The following is a 25,147-nucleotide window of genomic DNA, read 5'->3' as shown; positions in this document are numbered from 1 at the left end:
GAAGAAAAAGAAGACGAATTCCAGTCCGCTATTATATTTTATATGAAAAGTCTTGCGGTTGCAACAAATGTATCAATTTGTATCCATTTTGGATACAGATGTTTTTATTCAGATACAAATGGATACATTGTTGCAACTGCAAGACTTTTCATATGAAATATTATAGCGGATTGGAATTCTTCTTCTTTTTTTTTTCTCACAGGGAGTACATGCAAACTCTAGGCAGGTGGTGCCAGGGTTGGGATTCAAACCAGCAACACTAGTACTGCCAGGCGGAAGTGCTAACCATTTAGCCACTGTGCTGCAAAGAATGTGTTCACTGGTTCCAGCTGTACCCTTCCTCTTCAAGTGGTACTGAACTGCCCCCCAACCCCCATGTTTTTTCTCCCACTTACCTGTAGTGCATTAATGCTCATCCAAGCACATACTCACCCGCACAACGAATCCAGCATTTTCAAGTGAAGTTGCACGATTTCAAAGGTGGTTTCAGTGTGAACCGGGGCTTATAGCTTTAGGCCCCTTACACACGATGAGGATATCGGACGAACGATCGGCAGGTTTTTGTTCGCCTGCTAGTCTCACTTTGAAAGTGAAAAGGTTACTAAAAATACGAAAATTCTCCTATGAAAGAAAAGAATTTGGAAAGTGATGTCATGTATTACGTTGTATTTGTATTGTATTTTCAGACGACTACTGTACTAATTAAACGAAAATCGTACGATCTGGTATCGTACGAGAAAAATGTATGCGCTTGTCCCTTCGGATATTGTCGTACGAATTGCCGTGATCGGCTCTCGAAAGCTGTGTACTAACGATCCGATTATCGGATGATCGGTCCTTGTATGAAACTTTTCAGACGATTTTCTTTTAGCGTGAACGGGGCATTGGGGTTCAGCTGCACAAACTATACAGACGGGACGCGCCATTAAAACTGAAAACATTTTTTGCATTGTACTGAACTCCTTCCCTTTTTTTTCCTTTTTGTTCCCCTTTAAGACCAACATGCCTGCGAAATATCACAAATATTTTAGATGACATTATAAATCCCGCTAGTATTTACATAGAATTTAACATTATGAAATCCTTGCCTCGCCTAGTTCAATGTTTGAACAAAATCATTTTGCTGCACCGCAGACACTCCCGCTGAAAAATGACTCCAGTGTTTCCACGAGCGACTGAAACAGGAGAGTTTTAACCATTTGCCGCCCGGCCTATAGCCGTTTGGCGGCTGCAAAAATGTTCTAGCTTTCCGGGGTGTATGCCATTTGGCGTCCTCCCGCACATGCGCAGTTCGTGCGGTTGCAGAGCCGCGCAGCGGCGCGATCTGTCACCGGCCGTGTACCTCGGACACGGCCGATGACAGATCTGAGTACCGGCCCCCTTTGCTGGTACCATGTGACCTGCTGTGACCAATCACAGCAGGTCACATGACAGTTGTATACAATGGATGGCTTCATTCATGCCATCCATTGTATACTAGTGTCTAGCTGTGAATGGTCACAGCAGGTCACATGCACATGTCATGTGATTAGCTGTGGCCAAATCACAGCTAAGCACAAAAAAAAAACAAAAAAAACCCTGAATGAATCGGTTTCATTCAGGTAAATGCTTGCTTATAGCAAAGTAATTCTTTGCTATAAGCAATTTGTGTAAAAAAAAAAAAAAAAACTGATCACTTCCCCAAATTAGTACAATGTTACTATGGTAACATTGTACTACTTTGGTCATAGTAAAATATGAAAAAAAAATCTTAAAAAAAAAAAAAAAATAATAAAAAATTAAAAATAATAATAAAAAAAAATATATATAATTTTTTTTTCATACTGTCACCAGTCTGTGTCCCTGATCACCGCCATGACAGTTATATGATGACGCTGTACTGCACTGGTGACAGTATGTAAAAAAAAAAAATAGTGAAAATAATTTTTTTAATTTTTTAATTTTCCGAAAAATTATGACAAAAAAAATACAACTTCAAAAAACTCGCCATTCCTCTTATGAAGTACGTCGGACTGTATACTCTGCAAAAAGGGGTCATTTGGGGGATATCTGTACTCTCCTGACATTTGGGGGATATCTGTACCGTCCTGACATTTGGGGGATATCTGTACTGTCCTGACATTTGGGGGATATCTGTACTGTCCTGACATTTGGGGGATATCTGTACTGTCCAGATATTTGGGGGTTATCTGTACTGTCCTGACATTTGGGGGATATCTGTACTGTCCTGACATTTGGGGGATATCTGTACCGTCCTGACATTTGGGGGATATCTGTACTGTCCTGACATTTGGGGGATATCTGTACTGTCCTGACATTTGGGGGATATCTGTACTGTTCTGACATTCTTGGACCTCAAGAAATTAGATTGGCTGTCAGTACTTCAGGATTGATCAATATTCAGATCTATACCATAGTTTGTGAACTCTATAACTTCCCTACAGACTAAATATTACATCCTAATTTGGGTTATTTTCCCCAAAGACATGTAGCAGAATACATCTCGGCCTAAATTTATGAAGAACAATTATTTATTTGTAAACTTTTATAACAGAAACAAAAAAAACGTGGGTTTTTTTTCAAAATTTTTGGTCTTTTTTTGTTAATTTAGCAAAAAATAAAAACCCCGGCGGTGATTAAATACCACCAAAAGAAAGCTCTAGTTGTGTGAAGAAAATGATAAAATTTTAGTTTGGGTACAATGTTGTATGACCGCGCAATCGTCATTCAAAATGTGAGAGCGCTGAAACGTGAAAAATGGCCTGGGCAGGAAGGGGGAAAATTGCCCGGTATTGAAATGGTTAATGCATAACTCCAGGCTACCGGCTCGTTAACCCAACGTAGTTAGATAAAAAGTCTGTGTGGATGCATTTTTAGTGTGGCTCCAGTGCAATGACTTTAGATGATGTCATGACTGCATGCAGGGGGAAACATTTCCTCAGTCTTTCCTCTCCCCCAGTGATTGGACTGAAACATCATAACTTTGTAACAAGTCAAAAGGTAAGAGGCTGCAGCAGGGGGCTGATCTGTGTCAGACATTTGTGAACACTTCCAGGAACTGCACAGGCACCAGGATTTGGTGTCATGTTTGAGCCAGCATCTTAGAAAGTAGATGTGACCCTGGATTATAACTAAAGTGTGCTGTTCTGATCAATTGCTTGAGGGTTAGGGACCTTAGATTGTACGCCCCTTGAGGGTTAGGGACCTTAGATTGTACGCCCCTTGAGGGTTAGGGACTGATGTGAATGTACAATATATATGTAAAGCGCGGCGTAAATTGACAGCAATATATAAGTACCTGAAATAAATAATAAAAAATCAAATAAATTACTGCTCCAGATGCAGGTCTGTAACAAACAACACCAGGGGTCAGCACCCTGTCGATCGTGGGCAGGGGACAGGTAGATTGTGTCCATTCCTTGCCAACCTGGACAGGAGCGTGGCGACATTTACTGGAATGATCCCTTGTATTTTCCCCCTGCAGCAGCTGAAAGCCAGCTTCTCCTTCTCCCCTGAGGCCAGCATTCAGATGCTGTTGCTAATGCCCTTCTGACACCAACCTCTGCTCTACTGACTGACACCGTCCATTGCCCATCTGACACCATCCACTGCCCTACTGACACCATCCACTGCCCTACTGACACCGTCCACTGCCCTACTGACACCGTCCACTGCCCTACTGACACCGTCCACTGCCCTACTGACACCATCCACTGCCCTACTGACACCATCCACTGCCCTACTCACATCGTTCACTGCCCTACTGACACCGTCCATTGCCCTACTGACACCGTCCACTGCCCTACTGACACCGTCCACTGCCCTACTGACACCATCCACTGCCCTACTCACAACGTCCACTGTCCTATCGACACCAACCTCTGCTCTACTGACACCGTCCTCTGCCCTACTGACATCATCCACTTCCCCACTGACACCGTCCTCTGCCCTACTGACATCATCCACTTCCCCACTGACACCGTCCTCTGCCCTACTGACATCATCCACTTCCCCACTGACACCGTCCTCTGCCCTACTGACATCATGCCCTACTGACACTGTCCACTATTCTACTGACACCGTCTACTGCCCTACTAACACTGTCCTCTGCCCTACTGACATTATCCACTGCCCTACTGACACCGTCGACTGCCCTACTGACATCATTCACTGCCCTACTGACACCGTCCACTGCCCTACTGACACCGTCCACTGCCCTACTGACACCGTCCACTGCCCTACTGACACTGTCCACTGCCCTACTGACACTGTCCACTGCCCTACTGACACTGTCCACTGCCCTATTGACACCAGCCTCTGCTCTACTGACACTGTCCACTACTCTACTGACACCGTCCTCTGCCCTACTGACACCAACCTCTGCTCTACTGACACCGTCCTCTGCTCTACTGACAAAATCCATGCCCTACTGACATCATCCACTGCTCCACTCACACCGTCCACTGCCCTACTGACATCATGCGCTTCCCTACTGACAACATCCACTGCTCTACTTGACACTGTCCACTGCTCTACTGAGATCGTCCACTACTGTACTGACACCATCCGCTGCCCTACTGACATTATCCACTGCTATACTTACACTGTCCACTACTCTACTGACACCACCCCCTGCCCTACTGACAACATCCACTGCCCTATTGACACCAACCTCTGCTCTACTGACACTGTCCACTGCTCTGCTGACATCCACTGCTCTACTGACACTGTCCACTGCCCTACTGACACCGTCCACTGCTCTACTGACACCGTCCACTGCCCTACTGACACCGTCCACTGCCCTACTGACACCGTCCACTGCCCTACTGACACCGTCCACTGCTCTACTGACACCGTCCACTGCCCTACTGACACCGTCCACTGCCCTACTGACATCGTCCACTGTCCTACTGACACCATCCACTGCCCTACTGACACCATCCAGCATTGTTTTATTATATTTTTATAAGTTTTTCTTACTATTTAGTTAAGCCTTGTTAGTCAATTTGGTAATTAAAAAAGGGCGCTGAACCCCAGTAATCTTTGATCTCTTTCATGTTGTTCAGGTAGATCTCCACCTCTCAAAAGCTGCTTACCCCTGGTCTGTACCTATCAGTGTCCAACTCCCTCCCTGGAACATGCACATCTAAAGGGCGCCCAGGGAAGTGTTCTTTAACTTGTGCAAACAGCAACAAGCTGATGTATCACTTCACCTGCTGGCTGTTATGAAAACCAGAAATACTAAAAAACAGGAGCTGCAGCTACATGGATGGGAATGGAGGATTTGCATACATTTATAAAGTAAGGGAAAATATTTCCTCATTCCTTTACCTCAACAGTCCTGAAAGTCCCTGTGTGCCACCATTATTCCAGTACAATGTATCCAGTATCTGCGTATTCTTCCAGTAATTCAGTCGGGGCAGCCGGCCCGTAAGTGAGCCGGAGCAAATATCAGGTCTTGAAAGAAGCCAGATCTTATTAAAGGAACAATGCCCCAAAAATGTACCCCCCCCCCCCCCCCCCCACAGAGATATTAAAGCCGGCCATTATGGAGAGAAATTCAAGTCAGTAGACTGAATGTATCGTTTACATTGTTTACATCAACAATCAATTTTCGTTTTGACCACTTGCCCTCCTGAGGATTCCCCCCCCCCCTTCCTGACCAGGCCATTTTTTGCATTGCAGCGCTGCGTTATGTTAACTGACAATTGCGCAGTCATGCAACGCTGCGCCCAAATGAAGTTTACATCCTTTTTTTCCCACGAATTGAACTTTCTTTTGGTGGTATTTGATCGCCTGTGCGGTTTTTATTTTTTGCGCTATAAAAAAAAGACCGACAATTTTGAGAAAAAAAAAACCAATATTTTTGACTTTTTGCTTTTAAACATGTCCAGTAAAAAAATGTAAAAAATCTAATTTCATCATAAATTTAGGCCAAAATGTATTCTGCGACATGTCTTGGCTAAAAAAAAAATCCCAATACCTGTAAATTCATTGGTTTACTTGAAAGTTATAGCGTCTACAAATGGCGGTATAGATACTGGGATTTTTTTTTTTTTAATTTTTACTAGTTATGGCGGCGATCAGCGACTTATAGCGGGACTGTGGTGGGCATTCTGACACTGAGGGGAACTGACTTGGTGTCACTGACATCCCCAGTGACACCAATACAGTGATCAGTGCTAAACAAAAAGCACTGACACTGTACTAATGGCACTGGGCAGGAAGGGGTTAACATGAGGGGCGATCAAAGGGTTAACTGTGTGCTGTTTTTCTTGTGTCTTTGCTTCACTGTAATCACACTTTTTAAGCTTAGGTTCACACTATGAATGACATGTGAATCGCACAGGAGTCGCACCACATGGCTGTTCAGTTCACATGCGATGCAATCTGAGCAGGGGCGGACTGACAACTCATGGGGCCCCCGGGCAATAGGGGATCATGGGGCCCCTGTGTCCTTGCCCAAACTCAAAAAAGCCTATGAAAAAGGTACCAGGGGCATCTCATTGGGCCCCCTACTGACCCCGGGCCCTCGGGCAGTGCCCGAGTTTCCAAATGGTCAGTCCGCCCCTGGATCTGAGCCCGTTCATTTTGAATGTCTCAAATTGCACTGCATCTGCACCAAAAAAGTGCAGGAACCTTTTTTTTGGTTTGTTTTTTAGCCACATTGGAAACAGATCGCATGGTTGTTCATACCCATGTGATCCGCACTGCGTTTGAGTCCTGCTGTAGGGGCGTCATTACCTTCAATTGACACCCGCAGCAGAACACAGTGCAGTTGTGATACGCAGTGCAGGAAATTCAAATTCAAAATGAACGAACTCAAATCGCATCGCGCAAAAGTGCATGCGAATTGAACAGGAATGGGGTGCGATTTTTGCGAGTAGAACATGCAGTTCATAGTGTGATCATAGGCTTACTCTGATTCCACTGCATACTGTGAGCCGCTCGCACTATGCATTTGAAGCTGCAGAACGTCACATCGAGCTCCGCCTCATTTCCTGGCAGGGGGACGTCCAGCGTTATCTAGATCAGGGGTGTCAAACTCCGTTTCCTCGCGGGCCGTATCAGCATTATGGTTGCCCTCAAAGGGCCGGTTGTATCTGTAAAACTAGATATCCAGAGCACCCCCCCCCCCCCATTACATCAGATGTCAAGAATCCCGCACCCTCCTTAACATAAGCGTGCACCCCCTTTGGGGGCAGAGCTGGAAAACAGAAAGTGAAGGGTCTGGAGGAGGACCAGAGGAGGAGTGACGTGCAGGATCTGGAGGAGGACCAGAGGAGGAGTGAAGTGCAGGGTCTGGAGGAGGACCAGAGGAGGAGTGGAGTCAGTTACCAGAGTCCGCTGAATGCTGAGACCAGGGGAGGCGGAGATGAGGGGGTGCTGCAGCTGCACTGAGAGGTGCAGGATTTGGCAGAGGAGTTCTTTTCACCTCTCTGCTGCCGACTGCTGAGGCAGGGTGGGGGCGGAGACAAGGGGGTACCTGCAGAAGAGGTGCAAGGGCCACATGAAATGGCCTGGAGGGCCGGATTTGGACCGTGGGCCTTGTGTTTGACACCTGTGATCTAGAGCTTTCCTCCGCAGCCTGACAGTCTCTGGCCCCCTGGATTTCAGTTCTTTCAATCATGGAGGCTCAGCATCACATGTAGGGCTGGACCAGGGACGGACTGACCATTCAGGGACTCAGGCGTTGCCAGAGGGCCCGGGGTCAGTAGGGGGCCCCATGAATACCTTTCATAGGCTTTCTTGGGTGTGGTTTGAGTGTGGGCGAGGACGCAGGGGCCCCATGATCGCCTATTACCCTGGGGCCCCAAGAGTTGTCAGTTCACCTCCGCGCTGGGCGCTGCACCTGCTCTCCGCAGGCGCTCTAAAATCACTGAGATTGGATTGGGCCGAACCGCTCATGTGCAAGAAGCTGAACCATCTGCTCATTCACTCTGTGTGTTGGGGCTGCTGATCCTTTAAACTGTTCAAACTTCTGTTATCTGGGCGGAACGTGGAGCTTAGCGCTGCCAAGGGAGACCTAGACACCCGGATACGGTAACCGAGGACGCCGTTCGTTGTGGTGATGGAGCCGCTCCTCGCTGCCTCAGTCTTGACAAGAGCGTTTCCTTTCCTGACGTCAATCAGATACATAGCAGCACTTTTCTGCTTCACTACACTGAAGATTTTTTCCAAATAACTTTTTCTTCCGCTTTATGAGAATTTGTTTAGTTTCACTTCTCCTTTTCTCATGTGGGAACTCAGCGATTGATTCCAAGTGGTCGTAAAAGGGACATTTTTGTATTCTTTAAAAAGGACAAGCCTGTTGTATTTAGAGCCGCTCTGTGTAATGATTATGCACAGAGCAGCCCCGATCCTCCTCTTCTCGGGTCCTCCCCCTCGCTGAGTGCCTCCATAGCAAGCCGCTTACGTACTGGGGGCGATTGTGCATGCTCGCCTTCAGAACCAATTTAACCGCCTCCCACCCGCCATATAAGGAAATGACGGGCGGGAGGCGGTTCTCTCATTCTGCATTGTGACATCTTCTCACTCTACCTGCGCATGCGCACCGCTGGGGGCGCACGGCGATCGGTGGTGCGCTGTGTCCCTGGGACACGGCGGATCACCAATCGCAGTACAGAGCTCTATCACGTAGGCTCTATCATGTGATCAGCTGCATCCAATCACAGCTGATCGCATGTAAATAGGAAACGCTGGTTATCGGCAATTCTCTCCTCACGCTGACAGCACATGAGGAGAAGAGAGTTGGTGAGCAGCTTTCCTCAGAGGGGACATCTACACTGATCATCAGTACCCTGATTATCAGCATAGCCTCCTGTCAGTGCCCATCAATGCCACATATCAGTGCCCATCAGTGCACATCAATACCACATATCAGTGCCCATCAATGCCACATATCAGTGTCCATCAATACCACATATCAGTGCACATCAATGCCACATATCAGTGCCCATCAATGCCACATATCAGTGTCCATCAATACCACATATCAGTGCACATCAATGCCACATATCAGTGTCCATCAATACCACATATCAGTGCACATGAATGCCACATATCAGTGCACATCAATGCCACATATCAGTGCACATCAATGCCACATATCAGTGCACATCAATGCCACATACCAGTGCCCATCAGTGCCCACCAATGCCAAATATCAGTGCCCATCAATGCCACATACCAGTGACCATCAATGCCACATACCAGTAACCATCAATGCCACATATCAGTGCACATCAATGCCACATACCAGTGCCCATCAGTGCACATCAATACCACATATCAGTGCACATCAGTCCACGTCAATGCCACATATCAGTGCACATCAATACCACATATCAGTGCACATCAATGCCACATATCAGTGCACATCAATACCACATATCAGTGCCCATCAATGCCACATACCAGTGCCCATCAATGCCACATATCAGTGCCCATCAATGCCACATACCAGTGCCCGTCAGTGCCCATCAATGCCACATATCAGTGCCCATCAATGCCACATACCAGTGCTCATCAGTCCACATCAATGCCACATATGAGTGCCCATCAATGCCACATATCAGTGACCATCAATGCCACATATCAGTGCACATCAATGCCACATATCAGTGCACATCAATGCCACATACCAGTGCCCATCAGTGCACATCAATACCACATTTCAGTGCACATCAGTCCACGTCAATGCCACATATCAGTGCACATCAATGCCACATATCAGTGCACATCAATACCACATATCAGTGCACATCAATACCACATATCAGTGCACATCAATGCCACATATCAGTGCCCATCAATGCCACATACCAGTGCCCGTCAGTGCACATCAATGCCACATATCAGTGCCCATCAATGCCACATACCAGTGCCCATCAATGCCACATACCAGTGCTCATCAGTCCACATCAATGCCACATATGAGTGCCCATCAATGCCACATATCAGTGCCCATCAATGCCACATATCAGTGCACATCAGAGCTGCCTTTTAGTGCTGCCTATCAATGCTAGTCAGTGCAGCCTATCAGTGCCAGTCAATGATGCCTGTAAATGCCCATCAGTGCCGCCTAACAGTTCCAATCAGTGCCACCTATCAGTGCCATATATGAATGCTGCCTAGTGCCCATCAGTGATGCCTGTCAGTGCCCACCAGTGATGCCTGTCAATGCCCATCACTGCAGACTCATTAGCGCACATCAGTGAAGGAGAAAAATTACTTGTTTACAAAATTTTATAACTGAAACTAAGAAAAAAACTTTTTTTTTTTTTTAATTTTCTGTCTTTTTTTGTTTGTTTAGCAAAAAATAAAAAAAAAACCCCAGTGGTGATTAAATAACACCAAAGGAAAGCTCTGTCTCAAAAAAATTATAAAAATGTTGTTTGGGTAGAGTGTTGCATGACGGCGCAATTGTCATTCAAAGTGCGACATTGTTGAAAGCTGAAAATTGGCCTGGAAGGAAGGAGGTAAAAGTGCTCTGTAGGCAAGAGGTTAAAGTGAACCTATTCAGGGCCAGCGGTCGTCTTTGGCGATAAAGTGAACCTGTTACTTTGCTTTGACTGCAACGAGCTAAACTCTCCAACAGCACGAACTAATATTACCCTGTGATGGCCACAGGTACCTGTGATTGGTTCAAGTCAGAATTTGTGGGAGGAGCCTGGATCAGGACCCTGACTTTATACCAAGTCAAGACTTTTCAACCCAAAGCACTTTTTTTCATTTTTTGCACACATTTAAACTTTCTTTTTTGCTAGAAAATGACTTGAACCCCTCCTCCCCCTAATAATAAAATATGTTCTGAAAGCAGAAGCCATATAGCATAAAATAATGGCAGTTGCAATTTTTTATGTTGCACAATATTTCTGCAACTGCTTATCAAATATGTCTGTTAAGGAAAAAATAGAATAAAGTGAATTTTAGTGCTCAGCAACACAACAGAATACTTCAGTTTTTGTACAATATAAAACATTGGTCTTCAAACTGCGGCGTTTTGGTTTCCTTCATCTGGCCCTTGGGGCACTATTCCTCCTAATACCAATGATGGGGCACTATTCCTCCCACTGATACCAATGATGGGGCACTATTCCTCCCACTGATACCAATGATGGGGCACTATTCCTCCCACTGATACCAATGATGGGGCACTATTCCTCCCACTGATACCAATGATGGGGCACTATTCCTCCCACTGATACCAATGATGGGGCACTATTCCTCCCACTGATACCAATGATGGGGCACTATTCCTCCCACTGATACCAATGATGGGGCACTATTCCTCCCACTGATACCAATGATGGGGCAATATTCCTCCCACTGACACCAATGATGGAGCACTATTCCTCCCACTGATACCAATGATGGGACGCTATTCCTCCCACTGACACCAATGATGGAGCACTATTCCTCCCACTGATACCAATGATGGGAACTATTCCTCCCACTGATACCAATGATGGGGCACTATTCCTCCCACTGACACCAATGATGGAGCACTATTCCTCCCACTGATACCAATGATGGGACGCTATTCCTCCCACTGATGCCAATGATGGGGCACTATTCCTCCCACTGACACCAATGATGGGGCACTATTCCTCCCACTGACACCAATGATGGGGCACTATTCCTCCCACTGACACCAATGAGGGGGCACTATTCCTCCTAATACCAATGATGGGGCACTATTCCTCCTAATACCAATGATGGGACACTATTCCTCCCACTGACACCAATGATGGGGCACTATTCCTCCCACTGATACCAATGATGGGGCACTATTCCTCCCACTGATACCAATGATGGGGCACTATTCCTCCCACTGATACCAATGATGGGGCACTATTCCTCCCACTGATACCAATGATGGGGCACTATTCCTCCCACTGATACCAATGATGGGGCACTATTCCTCCCACTGATACCAATGATGGGGCAATATTCCTCCCACTGACACCAATGATGGAGCACTATTCCTCCCACTGATACCAATGATGGGACGCTATTCCTCCCACTGACACCAATGATGGAGCACTATTCCTCCCACTGATACCAATGATGGGAACTATTCCTCCCACTGATACCAATGATGGGGCACTATTCCTCCCACTGACACCAATGATGGAGCACTATTCCTCCCACTGATACCAATGATGGGACGCTATTCCTCCCACTGATGCCAATGATGGGGCACTATTCCTCCCACTGACACCAATGATGGGGCACTATTCCTCCCACTGACACCAATGATGGGGCACTATTCCTCCCACTGACACCAATGAGGGGGCACTATTCCTCCTAATACCAATGATGGGAACTATTCCTCCCACTGATACCAATGATGGGGCACTATTCCTCCCACTGATACCAATGATGGGGCACTATTCCTCCCACTAATACCAATGATGGGGCACTATTCCTCCTAATACCAATGATGGGGCACTATTCCTCCCACTGATACCAATGATGGGGTACTATTCCTCCCACTGATACCAATGATGGGGTACTATTCCTCCCACTGATACCAATGATGGGGCACTGTTCCTCCCACTGACACCAATGATGGGGCACTATTCCTCCCACTGATACCAATGATGGGGCACTATTCCTCCCACCGATACCAATGATGGGGCACTATTCCTCCTAATACCAATGATGGGGCACTATTCCTCCCACTAATACCAATGATGGGAACTATTCCTCCCACTGATACCAATGATGGGGCACTATTCCTCCCACCAATACCAATGATGGGAACTATTCCCCCCACTGACACCAATGATGGGGCACTATTCCTCCCACTGATACCAATGATGGGGCACTATTCCTCCCACTGATACCAATGATGGGGCACTATTCCTCCCACTGATACCAATGATGGGGCACTATTCCTCCCACTGACACCATTGATGGGAACTATTCCTCCCACTGATCCAATGATGGGGCACTATTCCTCCCACTAATACCAACGATGGGGCACTATTCCTCCCACTAATACCAACGATGGGGCACTATTCCTCCCACTAATACCAATGATGGGGCACTATTCCTCCCACTGATACCAATGATGGGGCACTATTCCTCCCACTGATCCAATGATGGGAACTATTCCTCCCACTGATACCAATGATGGGGCACTATTCCTCCCACTGATCTAATGATGAGGCACTTTTCCTCCCACTGACACCAATGATGGGTCACTATTCCTCCCACTGACACCCATGAAGGGGCACTATTCCTCCCACTAATATCAATGATGGGAACTATTCCTCCCTCTAATACCAATGATGGGGAACTATTCCTCCCACTGACACCCATGAAGGGGCACTATTCCTCCCACTAATACCAATGATGGGGCACTATTCCTCCCACTGACACCAATGATGGGGCACTATTCCTCCCATTGATACCAATGATGGGGCACTATTCCTCCCACTGACACCAATGATGGGACACTATTCCTCCCACTGATACCAATGATGGGGTGCTATTCTTCCCACTGAAACCAATGATGCACTTGACCCCAAAAAAAGAGGCAAAAAAAAGCACCTGTAACTCATTAAGAATGCACTGGACCCCAAAAAAAGAGGCAAAAAAAAGCACCTGGAACGCATCAAAAACGCACTGGACCCCAAATGACCCCAAAAAAGGAGGAAAAAAAAGCATCTGTAACTCATTAAGAATGCACTGGACCCCAAAAAAAGAGGCAAAAAAAAGCACCTGGAACGCATCAAAAACACACTGGACCCCAAATGACCCCAAAAAAGGAGGAAAAAAAAGCATCTGGAACTCATTAAGAATGCCCTGGACCCCAAAAAAAGAGGCAAAAAAAGCACCTGGAACGCATCAAAAACACACTGGACCCCAAATGACCCCCCAAAAAAAGAAATAAAAAAAGCATCTGGAATGCATTAAAAATGCACTGGACCCCAAATGACTAAAAAAAAAAAGCATATAGAATGCATCAAAAACGCTATAAAAACACAGTGAACACGTCAAAATGCGCATGCAGAAACGCATCTAGACTGCGTTTCTATGGTGTGAACCCGTCCATATGGTTTCCGATGGCATCGTTTACACAAGTGCAGTCAGTTCCAGTGCATTCAGTTACAGAAATTGGATCCCCATCCGTCCCTTTTTGGCGGATCGGATTGGATATCAGCAGGTATAAACGGACACGTATCCGTTTATACCTGCCGCTCCATAGAGGAGAATGAAAGTTCAGATTGGGTCCGCCTGCAAAAATGGGCGGGCGGACCCGATCGGAACGTCCGTGTGAAAGAGCCCAAAAACGTGATTGAACTGATGAAAAGAACGGAACGCCCGTGTGAAAGGGCTGCACACGTTGGAGGACTACCTTCTGAACACCTTCTGTTCTATGTTCTAGAGCAGTGGTTCTCAACCTGTGGGTCGTGACCCCTTTGGGGGTCGAACGACCCTTTCACAGGGGTCCCCTAAGACCATCGGACAACACATATTTCCGATGTGTAAAGAGCAGCTACTGTGTAGAAAGCAGCTGCTGTGTTGAAAGCAGCTACTCTGTTAAAAGCAGCTACAGTGTAGAAAGCAGCAGTATTGGAGGTAAAACGACACTCATGAATTATAATTACTGGGTAAATCATTTTATGGTTGGGGGTCACCACAACATGAGGAACTGTATTAAAGGGTCGCGGCATTAGGAAGGTTGAGAACCACTGATCTAGACAAATACAATGTAAATAACAATAAACACAATGTAACAGGTTGGACTCACCTAAGCTGCAGGTGACTGTCCCCGGGGCTGAGCTTAGCGAGTGTGTGACACGGAGTGTGAACGCGGTTTCCTGTCCCCGTGGTGTCACCTCCCCCAGCAAACACTGTCACACCTGTATGGAGGAGAAGCCGGCCCGTGTTTTCTGCACAAGTCTGACAGCTGTGCCTCAGCTCAAGGTCCACCTTCCAAAAATAACATGTTTATCAGCAGAAAAAAAAAGCTTGAAACTTTTGCAAACTGTGCAGAAGGTTTGCGCTCCGTGACTCGGGGAGATGCCGCGGGGGGGAGTCGTCAGAGGGCTGATTCAGGCACCAGTCCAGAGCAACTCACACTGTGACTGATGGAGGAATGATTCCGAGCGAGCGGAAAAACAGGATCTACACCGAGCAGCTGGAAAACCACTAAAGACGACCGATTCCCAAATGTCCTTCTATTCCTTGAAAAGGGGAGGAAACTGATCTACAGCGATGGACCCGACACCATAGAAGGTGTTATGGCTGCGCTCGCCCCTTTATAGAGTCCAACTCCAGCCATTTATTTTTGTTTCATATAGTTTAACCCCCGGTTCACATATCCGCAGGGGCGGACTGACAACTCATGGGGCCCCCCGGGCAATAGGGGATCATGGGGCCCCTGTGTCCTTGCCCAAACTCAAAAAAGCCTATGAAAAAGGTACCAGGGGCATCTCATGGGGCCCCCTACTGACCCCGGGCCCTCGGGCAGTGCCTGAGTTTCCAAATGGTCAGTCCGCCCCTGCCCCCGGTTCACATCTCCGCGTTCCTGCGGGCTCGTTTTGCACGGGCACAAGACCCAATTCATTTGAATGGACTCCCGTGCCCCGGGACACGCAGGGAAGAAGTCCCTGCACTTCTTCTGAAAACGCAGCCGAGGTTCCCAATACAGTCACGATTTCCAGTGCGGGCGGCGTGGCATTAGAATTAATGGCACCCACCCGCAGGTCCGCATTCCTCTGTGTGGGTGGTGGATTTTCAGATCCGCAGCGGCACCACCCACACATATGTGAACCTAGCCTTAAGGAGAACTCCGGACTCCCCTCCAGTCTTGCACAGTTGTACCGGCTCCTCTCCTGGACTGAAACGGCTTTCTCTGATTTCAGTGAACACTGTGAGCTCCTCACAATGTGCATTAGAAGCTGCAGCAAGTCAGATAGAGCTCCGCTTCATTTCCTGGCTGGAGGACGCCCAGCATCACCTAGGACTTTCCTCCCCAGCCTGAATGTCCCTGGTCCCGCCCCTTTCATTATTTGGATTTCCGTTCTTTCAATCATGGAGGCTCAGCATCACAAGTGGGTGTTACCCTGCATTCTAATGTAGTCTGCTTAGGAACACCTATTCCTCCAGACCGTGAGCCACCCAAGGGCTAAGAGCTCTTAAAGCGGAATTCTGGCCCTCCCCCCCCCCCCCCCCCCAAAAAAAAAGAATTAAAAGTTAGCAGCTAAAATTCTGTAGCTGCTGACTTGTAATATTAAAGCACTTACCTGTCCAGAGATCCATAGGTGTCCTCATCCAGAGCCGATTCTTCAGTTGGCTGTTGGGTGCCGGCACCGCCATCTTGACTAAGAGAAACCGGCGATGAAGTCTTGTGACTTCACCGCCGGTTTCCTACTGCACACATGCGAAGTACGCTGTGCTTTGTGAATGGGCCGCAGTCCTCTGGGACCTGTGAAGTGTCCCAGAGGGCTGCGGGGGGGGGCCCAACTACCCACTCAGTTTGCTGCGGCAAACTGAGCCGCAAGTGGGATCGGGTACGTGTCAAAACCAGGTACCCGCTCCCCCCAAAAGGTGCCAAATGTGGCAGCAGAGGTGGATAGGAGGCAGATGAGCAGAGCTTCCATTTTTGGGTGGAACTCCGCTTTAAGTCAGGGTGCAGTGATGTTTTCACAAAGTACAGCCCCTCCCACCAGCTATGATCTGCCTGCATTGCATAGAAAAGCATAGAGATAAAGTGATGACATCACTGGGTATAAAATAAGGTATATAATGGAAACAGAAAGCTTTTATTTAAAAATGTATTAGCATCCTGATGAGGAGAGAGGGCTGTGGAACCAGGGAAAGCAAAATACATGCAGATTAACCACTTTGCGGCAAAAGTACACAAATATGCACCCTCTCAACAGGTGGTCTTTGGCGCCGAGAGGACATATATTTGCGTACCCAAATGTAAACAAACCAACGCTCCCAGCGTGGTTGCTGGTGCCTAGCGGAAAGCTCTCTGATCATATGATCGCTGAGAGCCAATCTCTGTGGTCACATGATCATAACACCCACCCTGCCTCCCAGCATAAGAAACCCCTTAAAGGGCCAGAAGTCGCAGCATTAAGGGGTTAAACTTCAGCTTTAAAAATTCTGTCATGTTTTTGTTACTCTCTGGGATCCCACTTACTTCCTGACCCTGTTACACCCATGCAAAAACAGGGAAGGTGGTGTGCACAGGATGTCAAGGACAGGATGACCAAGACAGCAATAAAAATATTGCCAGAGGTTTTGACCACTCTCTCCTGAATCACACAGTTGTTTTTGTCTGAGACCCTGGAGAGATTTCCTGCCAAGATAGGAAGGTAGAGAAAATTTGTTCTATAGGGACGCAGACAGCAATACAATCCTGGCAGAGGCTCTAACCCAATCCACGAGATTTTGGAGGATGCCTGTTGGGATTTGTGCCCATTTATGATGTCAGCTACTGATGTTGGAGGAGAAGACCTAGCTCAATATTGGCAATTTATTTCACCCCAAAGGTTTTCAGAGTTGAGGTCAGGTACTGATGTTGGAGGAGAAGACCTGGTTCACCATTGGAGTTCCAATTTATCCAAAAGCTGTTCGGTAGGTTTGAGGTCAGGAAGTGATATCTGATGAGCAGACCTGGATCACCATCAACCTTCCAATTTATCCAAAAGCTGTGCGGTAGGGTTGAGCTCATGAAGTGATATCTGATGAGAAGACCTGGATCGCCATCAACCTTCCAATTCAACCCAAAGTATTCAGTAGGGTTGAGGTCAGGAAGTGATATCTGATGAGAAGACCTGGCTCACCATTGGAGTTCCAATTTATCCAAAAGCTGTTTGGTAGGATTGAGGTCAGGAAGTGATATCTGATGAGAAGACCGGGATCACCATCAACCTTCCAATTCAACCCAAAGTATTCAGTAGGGTTGAGGTCAGGAAGTGATATCTGATGAGAAGACCTGGATCACCATTGGAGTTCCAATTTATCCAAAAGCTGTTCGGTAGGGTTGAGGTCAGGAAGTGATATCTGATGAGAAGACCTGGATCACCATCAACCTTCCAGTTCAACCCAAAGTATTCAGTAAGGTTGAGGTCAGGAAGTGATATGTGATGAGAAGACCTGGATCACCATCAACCTTCCAATTCAACCCAAAGTATTCAGTAGGGTTGAGGTCAGGAAGTGATATCTGATGAGAAGACCGGGATCACCATCAACCTTCCAATTCAACCCAAAGTATTCAGTAGGGTTGAGGTCAGGAAGTGATATCTGATGAGAAGACCTGGATCACCATCAACCTTCCAGTTCAACCCAAAGTATTCAGTAAGGTTGAGGTCAGGAAGTGATATGTGATGAGAAGACCTGGATCACCATCAGCCTTCCAATTTATCCAAAAGCTGTGCGGTAGGGTTGAGGTCATGAAGTGATATGTGATGAGAAGACCTGGATCACCATCAACCTTCCAGTTCAACCCAAAGTATTCAGTAAGGTTGAGGTCAGGAAGTGATATGTGATGAGAAGACCTGGATCACCATCAACCTTCCAATTCAACCCAAAGATGTTCAGTAGGGTTGAGGTCAAGAAGTGATATCTGATGAGGAGACACACCGTACCACTGGTTCACATCACATGCAGTCCAGTGCATTTTTCTTCTGCATTAAAAACACATGGATAGTAGATTATATGATTTTCGATGGCATAGTTCACACCAGTTCACGGTCAGTTCCAGTGCATTTGAGTTCCAGAAAAAAAGTAGAACATGATACATTATTTGTGCACTGAATTGTACTGGAACGCGGTAAAACACATAAAAAAACGCACCTAAATGCACCAAAAATGCATGAAGAACACACATGAAGAAAATAGAAGGGAAAGATATAGCGGAACACAAATACACCTAAATGTGCCAAAAATGCTCAGGAATGCACATGAAGAAAAAAAGAGGGGAAAAACGCACCAGAAAACATCAAAAATGCACCTGAATGCACCAAAAAGCATAAAAGATGCTCAGAAACGCAGATGAATAAAAAAGAGAGAAAAGAGGAACCAAAAAAATGCATTGGAATGCACCTAAAAGCACCAAAAATGCTCAGGAATGCACATGAAGAAAAAAAAGGGGGAAAATGCACTGGAATGCATCAAAAGACACTGGAATGCACCTAAATGCACCAAAAGTGCTCAGGAATGCACATGAAGAAAAAAGAGGGGAAGGGGGAGCTGTTGAGCAGCCGAGTGAGATGGCGACTCCTTACCCCCCTCCTTCACCCCCCAGGCACATTTCAACCTTTATCTTGGCCAGAGACGAGCCCAGTCACCGAGGTCCTCCTCCCTATCCCCTCTAGAAACCTCTGGGACTGGCTAGACTGAGTAGGGGGCAGCGATCACGGAGCTACCCGCTACAGTCCCTGAGGGAGCTGTGCCATTCAGGCCTCATAGAGAAGCGGCAGCCGCCATCTTCCAGCGGCCAGTGCCCTCCCCCTCAGCCCAGAGCTTGGCTGAACACATAGGCCCCGACATCTGGCCTCACCGAATTAGGCTCTTGCTGCCGCCCACTGCGATCAGCTAGATCCCCGCTGACAGCCCCTGTTTCACCTGCCGGACATGTGCCCTGCTCTAGCTCCAGGCCTCCCGGGGGCCGGGTAGGCCGCACAAGAACCTGGGCCTGGCGGGGAAGACTGCGCCCTACAGCCGGATCCTGCCGCAGTCGGGGGCAGAGGTAGGGGTACGTGGTCCTCCCTGAACCCCTAATTGGCCTTGTTCCTATTACTGGGCCACTGTGGTGACACCGAGCATTCTCCAGATCCCTGTAATACCGCCATTAGGGGGCAGTATACCCTCCACCTCCATTACCTACAGCAGGGGTAGGCAACCTGCGGCTCTCCAGCTGTTGCACGACTACAAGTTCCATCATGCCTCTGCAAGTCATAGCTGTAACTGACAGTTTTGTAATGTTGCAATGCCTCATGGGAAATGTAGTTCCACAACAGCTAGAGAGCTGCAGGTTGCCTACCCCTGACCTACAGTATATATATATATATATATATATATATACACACATACACACACACATTATATATGTAATTCAGATACAGTATATTATTTCCTGGTATATATATATACACACACACACACCCTGCGGTCAAATTCTTCTATATACTACAATACATTTACTATATATGGTGATACATGTACATAAAATAGGATGTTATCAATAACATAGATCGGTCAGCCAGTTAGATTGCTCCATTGGCGAATCGCAGACCCCGGATTGGCCGAAATACGTCTGATGTAAGCGACGGCGAATTTTGTGACTTCCCGGCGGTGGCGCAATTTTCATGGATAAAAAAAGAAATTTGCGATTATTACCCCATGTCTCTTTCAGACATGGAGTAATAACTGACGCATTTTTTTTTTCGCTCACCTACATGACAGGTTCGTACAAATTGTCGCCATTGCAAATTTTTTTTCCTTTTTTTGAAGGAGTAATGCTCTTGGCAAACAGCGCCAAGTGCGTCATGCTCTAAAAGAAAGTTTGCAAGAGCAACGTTGTGTGCAGAGCTAAGCGACCGCCATGTAGGTGGGCGGTTGAAACGCGTCGGTTATTACTGCATGTCTGAAAGAGGAATAATGCCAACGCAACAAATCTTTTTTTATCCATGAAAATTTAGTCGGTGGTGGGAAGCCACAGAATTCGCCATCGCTTACATTGGACGGGTCTGCGGTGGGCGGTCTAAATGCGTCAGTTATTATCTCATGTCTGAAAGAGAAATAATGCCAATGCTACAAATCTCCTTTTTTATCCATGAAAATTTAGTTGACGGCGTGAAGCCACAGAATTCGCCATCGCTTACATTGGCCGGGTCTGCGGAGGGCGGTCGAAATGCGTCAGTTATTACCACATGTCTGAAAGAGGAATAATGCCAATGTCAGGGACTTGCAGCGGCGCACAGGTCTGCACATACGCAGATTGCCTAGGTGCACTAATGTGCAGGCACTAGGACCTGGCCGCCGGCAATTGCACCAATGACGGTGCAGGGCGCACTATTTAAACTGGCCAGGCGGTGATCAGGTTGCCGCAAGGTCTAGTTCCTGTACCCGTGTTCTGAAATGTGTTCCTGTTGCCAATCCTGCTTGTCCTGATTTGTGTTGACCTTCTCCTGCTCTGACCCCCGGCTCGTCCCTGACTACTCTCCTGCCTGTTGTTATATTACTATTGGACCTCCCGTTGCTGAACCTTGGCTCGTGTCCCGGCTGCTGTCTGTCTACTGTTTAGTACCTACCTGCCTCCACCGTTACCGACCCGACTAGTCTGACTACGCTCATTCCTGACTGTCATCCATCCATCCTGCTCGGGACTTGGACTTGTCAGCCTCTTCACAGCAGGCTAACCCCCCGGCACTACCCTCAGCGGGACCCCTCTACCACAGTTGGGTGCACTCAGGGGTCGCGACCTGGTTTCAGTCTTGCACCAAATCCATCCCCACCATCAGGGGCTCTGGTGAAAAGGCAGACTGGGACTTAGACTCCGCGTCCTGGGGAATCCCGTTCTGTGGATCACTAGAGATCCCGCCGGGCGGTGCCTGACAGTGGAGACACAAAGACCTTCTGATCCATAGACAGCCCATCCCATTGGCTGAGGAAGGCAAACTGAAATGCCCTAATGTGGCGGTTGGCCCAAGGCACCACTGGAATGGCCATTGGCAAGATCCGAATGAGGACAATGCAATACCTTACTGACACAAATGCTGTCTCCATGATTCTTTGTATGCAAATTTTCATTTCAGAAATTTTGCAGTTTTGAAATACCACTTGACTTCTTTGGATATCAAATACTATTCCAAGATACTTCAATTGAGAAGGGGTTAACTGCCTTTGCGGTTTGTTCACTAGCCAACTGAACTTGGAAAGAACTTCAAAGACAAGGCTGTGACGGTCCCCGCTTGAGCATGGAACAATTAATATGTCGTCTAAATAGTGGAAGAGCCTTATCCCCAAAAGATGTATTACTGCCACCACTGCCAACAAGATCTTTGAAAAGATTCTTACTGCTGTGTCAATCAAAAAAAATGGCAGACACCTGAACTGGAAGGGACATTTGGCCATCACAATTGTGGTGATTCTCAGATTTCCCTGGTGCTCTGCACAGATCAGTACATGGAAGTAAGTCGACTGACACTAACAAGTCTTTTCGCTGAACTATCGCCATGATTGTCTGCAAGGACACCATCTTGAACCTCTTGATGTGTATGTACTCAATTTAGTCAAAGCAAGACAGGTTGGAAAACTCCTGATGCCTTCGGTACTATTAAAAATTTGGAGAAAACCCCCAAATTCTGTTCTTCCAGTGACATAGGCACTATGGCCTTGTTGCACCATAATTCTTATACAGGTGAAACTCCAAAAATTAGAATATCGTGCAAAAGTTCATTTATTTCAGTGCAGCAACTTAAAAGGTGAAACTAATATATGAGATAGACTCATTACATGCAAAGCAAGATAGTTCAAGCCGTGATTTGTCATCATTGTGATGATTATGGCTTACAGCTCATGAAAACCCCAAATCCACAATCTCAGAAAATGAGAATATTGTGAAAAGGTGGAATAATCTCGGCTCAAAGTGTCCCACTCTAATCAGATCATTCAGCCATAACACCTGCAAAGGGTTCCTGAGCCTTTAAATGGTCTCTCAGTCTGGTTCAGTAGGAATCACAATCATGGGAAAGACTGCTGACCTGACACCATCACTGACACCCTCCATAAGGAGGGAAAGCCTCAAAAGGTAATTGCGAAAGAAGTTGGAAGTTCCCAAAGTGCTGTATCAAAGCACATTAATAGAAAGTTGTGTGGAAGGGAAAAACGTGGAAGAAAAAGGTGCACAAGCAGCAGGGATGACCGCAGCCTGGAGAGGATTGTCAGGAAAAGGCCATTCAAAAGTGTTGGGGACTTTCACAAGGAGTGGACTGAGGCTGGAGTCAGTGCATCAAGAGCCACCACACACAGACGGATCCTGGACATGGGCTTCAAATGTCGTATTCCTCTTGTCAAGCCGCTCCTGAACAACAAACAACGTCAGAAGCGTCTTACCTGGGCTAAAGAAAAACAGACCTGGTCTGTTGCTCAGTGGTCCAAAGTCCTCTTTTCTGATGAGAGCAACTTTTGCATCTCATTTGGAAACCAAGGACTCCGAGTATGGAAGAAGAATGGAGAGGCCCAAGGACCCCGAGTATGGAGGAAGAATGGAGAGGCCCAAGGACCCCGAGTATGGAGGAAGAATGGAGAGGCCCAAGGACTCCGAGTATGGAGGAAGAATGGAGAGGCCCAAGGACCCCGAATATGGAGGAAGAATGGAGAGGCCCAAGGACCCCGAGTATGGAGGAAGAATGGAGAGGCCCAAGGACCCCGAGTATGGAGGAAGAAAGGAGAGGCCCAAGGACCCCGAGTATGGAGGAAGAAAGGAGAGGCACACACTGCAAGATGCTTGAAGTCCAGTGTGAAGTTTCCACAGTCTGTGTTGATTTTGGGAGCCATGTCATCTGCTGGTGTTGGTCCACCATACCATGTTACCATAGTAACACTGTACTACTTTGGGGAAGTGATCAGTATTTTTTTTTTTACACAATTTGCTTATAGCAAAGAATTACTTTGTTATAAGCAAGCATTTACCTGAATGAAATCGATTCATTCAGGTTTTTTTTTTTTTTGTGCTTAGCTGTGATTTGGCCACAGCTAATCACATGACATGTGCATGTGATTGCTGTGACCATTCACAGCTAGGCACTAGTATACAATGGATGGCATGAATGAAGCCATCCACTGTATACAACTGTCATGTGACCTGCTGTGATTGGTCACAGCAGGTCACATGGTACCGGCAACGGGGGTCGGTACTCAGATCTGTCATCGGCCGTGTCTGAGGTACACGGCCGGTGACAGATTGCGCAGCTGCGCGGCTCTGCAACTGCGCGAACTGCGCATGTGCAGGAGCACACCAAATGGCGTGCACCCGGAAAGCTGAAGCATTTTTGCCGCCGCCAAATGCCTTCATCAACTTCAGAGGTATCAGCAAGGTGAGCTTGGGCAGCCTTTCCAGAAGCACACACAGAATCTGAGACAAAACGAATCAAATCTCCAGGAGCGCACAGCACAACAGGGAAGCAACAAGTCTACCTCACCAGCAAAAACTGGCAGGACTGAGAGAGAGAGAGAAGCCAAATCCTCTGTTGACTTCTAAGACTGTTTACGCCATTCCTTGGTGGCTGGAGGTCACTATCCCATATCTCCCCATCATCCACAACCGCCATTAGACTGAACATAAAGCCAGGAGAGCAGTGCGGCACACGCTTAGGTTTGCCACCTCATTCCTTTCCAACCGAACACATTAATTACACGGGTTCTGAGCCATATTTATTGCAGATAAGGCACCAAGTGAGTTTAATTACCACCTTAATCAGCCACATAACCTGTGTAATCAATATGTGTTCAATGTTAAAGGGATGAGGTGACAACCCAACACACACTGTCTAAACAAGACAGGAAAGACCCAAAAGGGAGACCAATGGTGACATTGCAGAGCTTACTAATACCACACCTGTACAATACAAGGCTGGCCATACATTATATCATTTTCCTGAGATTTTTGCTTTAGATTTACCAAAAACCATATAATATGAGGTCAAACCTAAACACTTTCAATTGTATCTAATCAGGCAGACCCTTGTACTACATAGTGGAAGGTAAATCTAAAGGAAATTGGACAGAAATTGGACAGAAAACTGTAAGAAAATGGTATAGTGTATGGCCAACCTAAGCAATGTTGCTCACACCCCAACACCCAGAAGGTTTACTTGCAAGTATCTGGGTCTTAAACCACCAGGAGAGGCTGAAGGTGTAAGTGCAGGTTTGTTTGTTTGTTTTTTTTGGGTGGGGGGACTAGATATACTTGAAGCAACCAAAGTACTTATCGCCTGGAGCATGACCACAAAAGAACAGTTCAGTTTGTGAGGTGCTGACTATTATTGGGGTAATAAGAGGTGGTCCTGTGGGTTCCAGAGGAGGAGTTAACCCATTGTGTGCTGACATGAGGTAAGCCAGGAAAAATAATGTGCTCCAAAATACACAATCCCTCCCGCTAAATAGACAA

The 25,147-nt window shown here is 47.0% G+C and overlaps 1 protein-coding gene across 1 annotated transcript in view; it reads right to left on the bottom strand.

The window, feature by feature from the left end:
- PIK3R6 (phosphoinositide-3-kinase regulatory subunit 6) overlaps positions 1 to 14,958 on the bottom strand; it is a 134,471-nt gene extending 119,513 nt beyond the window's left edge. The window contains exon 1 of the mRNA XM_089662675.1: positions 14,768 to 14,958. The gene's annotated coding sequence lies outside the window, so the exon portion shown is untranslated. The remainder of the gene's footprint in view (positions 1 to 14,767) is intronic.
- Between the last annotated feature and the right edge of the window lie 10,189 nt (positions 14,959 to 25,147).

The sequence above is a fragment of the Staurois parvus genome, unplaced genomic scaffold (assembly GCF_062004578.1).
Source record: "Staurois parvus isolate SC_StPar_1 unplaced genomic scaffold, SC_StPar_1.0 ptg001519l, whole genome shotgun sequence".
In the NCBI taxonomy this organism is placed as follows: domain Eukaryota; kingdom Metazoa; phylum Chordata; class Amphibia; order Anura; family Ranidae; genus Staurois; species Staurois parvus.
Note: the sequence above shows the minus strand (reverse complement) of the source record. Positions and strands in the feature narration are given on the sequence as shown.